This window comes from Triticum dicoccoides, chromosome 3A (assembly GCF_002162155.2).
Source record: "Triticum dicoccoides isolate Atlit2015 ecotype Zavitan chromosome 3A, WEW_v2.0, whole genome shotgun sequence".
Taxonomy (NCBI): domain Eukaryota; kingdom Viridiplantae; phylum Streptophyta; class Magnoliopsida; order Poales; family Poaceae; genus Triticum; species Triticum dicoccoides.
Genome location: NC_041384.1, coordinates 490581963 through 490585403, shown reverse-complemented (window position 1 = coordinate 490585403; position 3441 = coordinate 490581963).

Sequence of the window (3441 nt, the reverse complement as noted above, 5' to 3'; positions counted from 1 at the left end):
TTGATTTGGTACAGTACAGGTTAGGCTTGTCTGGAAATTTTAACCCGCGCCTTGTTAGCCCGAAATATTTAAGATATATCTTTGTCTCGTTGTGCTCCGACAACTCCCTCCATCTCAACCCGCGCCTTGCTATTCCGAAATTACAACGCGTGCGAAAACTCCCACCTCCTGTGAAATCCCGACACGCGAAATGCCCGTGGTACCCCTGAACCGAAAGAACCACCTCAAATCGGTGGGGGTACTTTCGTAACTTACCCCACATTTCGGACAAGCGCGTCTCTAAGCCATGGTTCCCCACTGCCATCCCATCGCCCACCCATTCGTACACCAAGTCCGCGAAAACCCGCGACGAAACCCCACACCCTGCTCCGTCCGCCACCCAGCCGGAGCCTCTTCCCCGACGACGTCGTCCACAGCAACACCTCGATGTCCCTCATCCACCGTACCGGATGAGGATCCGTCATCGATCTCATCGTCCCGCCGGTTCAGCCACGCCGTCCTCCACCTCCAAGGAGTTGCCCCGACGTTCCCCTCATCTTTTGCGCCACCTCCATTCCCACACCACCGTCTTCACCTACACCACCGGAAGAGCATCATCATCACCGTTTCCTCAGATGAAGCTGCGGCCTAATCGGCGCTACCAAAGAGGTTGTACACTAATCGCCGCATTTTCTTCTTGATTCGATCTCACGGTGCTGCCGGGGCTCGGTCCCGAGCCGACACGGCGCGGCTCCATCCACGGCGGCGTCGCCGACCACTTCCTCCACGGCGTCGCTCCCTCGACGGTGACGTCCACATCAGTAGGACCTACTGCCGCTTTAGCTCTCGCTCGCGCTGCTACTCTGCTCTTGCTCTCGGTCCCCTGCCTGGTCTGCTCTTGCTACTGCTCTTGCTCACGCTGCTTCTCTCGCTCTTGCTCTTGCTTGCGATGTTGCTCCAATTTAGCTAAACTTCACTCTGATGCCGCTGGGGTGAAGGAAGAACCATCCGCAGCGGGGAGGGGGGCTCGCCGGAGAGGTACCCCACTATCTATCTTAGGGTTCAGGATGGGGGCGGTGGTCGCCGGCGGTGGCGGGGCATTGGCAGGGCGGTGGCGTGGGGATTGCCGGAGAAAAAGCTCGGCACAGGGGGTGGGAGCGCTAGAGGGATGGCCGGGGCGGCGGTGGGGAGTGTTCTCGGGGCGGGCAGGGCGGTGCACCGCCGGCCGCAGGCGGCAGGGGGCTGCTGTTTGGCCGGCTCAAGGGGGTGGAGGTTGAAGATGAATCGTAGACCCTTGATTTCGTATCCAATGGCTGCAAAATTGACTGACCAGAGATGAAAGAGTTAGTCGACCAACGTGTAGCCTCACCTTGCTAGTGCGTTCAGTTTCGACAGCAAAATTCAGTTTCGACAGTTAAATTCAGTTTCGACAGTTAAGTTCGGTTTTGACAGTTAAATTCAGTTTCGACAGTTAAGTTCAGAGATGAGTGGCTGATGTATTTTACATCTAGCACTTTGTGGTTATGTATTTTACGTCATGTATTGGAGATGCTATTAGAATTCCACTCAGGTTAACATTGTTCGTTGTCTCTCTTGTCCTGCTTCAGCCTCGGCGTCGTACAACTCACCAGAGCTGCTCCAACGACGAAACCCTCCATCACAGCGGAGCAGTACCTCGGGCTCCATCTCCAGACACCTAAGATCTTCTTCCCCTCCTCCGACAGCCAAGTCAGCCGGAGCATCCTCACCGGCCAACCCAATCACGCTGAGATCGACATGGCTTTGACAAAGAGGTTGTACACTTGTTGCATCTCTTTTTTACTCTACATGTTATATATATTGCTCACTGAGCACACGGATTTGTTCCTTTAGTGTCTCCTTGAAAGAAAAAACGTAGGAATTTTAATTTTCACTTGTCCTCCTTTTCAAATTCCTATTCATGAAGCACAAGAGTAAGAGATAGTAGCATAATAGCATTATAACTGTAAATTTTCTTATGGTTTGACTTAATCTCACCATGCTTCTTTGCATCCTGTGATCTTCCCATTGTTGTGAATCAAACACCCAGATTGGCAGAAATCATGTGTTTTTAAATTCTCTGTTTTGCACATGCATTCCTATCCTTTTCCTGTCTATTTCCTATCCCTGCATTGTTGGAATCCTCCAATTCAAACGAGCCCTTATAGAATTACTTCTCTTACAAATAGTTGTCAAAGAAAACCTTGTGTGGTTTGTCCCGCTCCTGCTGCGCCACCATCCACCCCAGCTCAGCTACTCCAACGACAGAATGGTCCAGCACAGCAGGGATCCGGCCTCCAGGCTGTCTTTCGCTGCCTCAGATCTTCTTCCCCGCCGCTGGCAGCCATGAAAAATGCACTACCATCATCAACCGAGCAGATGACCTCAAGGACTACACGGGTCCGCAAGAGAGGTCGCACTCTTTCGTGTCTGCTTACGTTATGCATCGCTTAATATTACATGCTACTTTATCGTCATGTTCACCGATTAGACTCTGAGTCAGCTCCAAACTAATGGTCAAACTTGAGTTTTTAAATGGTTGTGGGGTACATATCGGGGCCGCTATCAATAGTATCTATCTACTATCTGGTTAATCTCCGGTGTCTACTATGAGTTTCATGTTGGGTGGGATACAAACAGTAAAGAAGCCATTATCTGTATTTTTTAACTAAAGCCATTATCTGCCTGTTATTATTGGTTTTGGGTCTATCCACAGGTTGCTACCATCACTCTGGATTTCTGCATGCACTCCTTACATAATCTCACTTTGTTTTATTCCTATGCATGACAGTTATTGTAAACAATGGAACTGAACATGTAGAGCAAAAGAGACGAGCCTTGCGTGGCAATAAAATTTCATGCAGACGTCGCTCCATGGTAGGCGCAAAGGCAGCCCCCCGCCACACATTTCGGATTATAATCGAGAGGAAGATATCTGTTCTGAGGGGGATTCAGAAGGAGAAGACAACTCCTATTTACCCCCTGAGGTCTTCGCTCTAACTTGGCATGCTGATGTTGGTTATATCATGCATATGGTGTCTTGCATTGCTTACTTTATACATCAAATATGTCATCTGCTTAGTTTAGACATCCTTTGTGTGAATGCCATCTGTTTAGTTTATTCATCGTTTATGTGAATTATGCAACGCCATCTTGTTTAGCCAGGCATCATATATGTGAATTTTGCAATGCCATCCTTCTTAGCCAGTCATCTTATATGTAAATTATATCAGGCCATCCTTTTTTTGTTACATATTACATTTGTCAACAATGTTATTACATTCAACTGCTCTTCGTGTGCATCAGCCATTTGACACGGTGATGGCAAATTCTGGAGTGAAAACAAGGGCTTCAGAGCAGACTATGCTATGTGACGAAGCGCATATCTCGCTGGATATGGATAGCTCCTCAGAGGAGGATTCAGAGACAAATGACCAGTCCTAT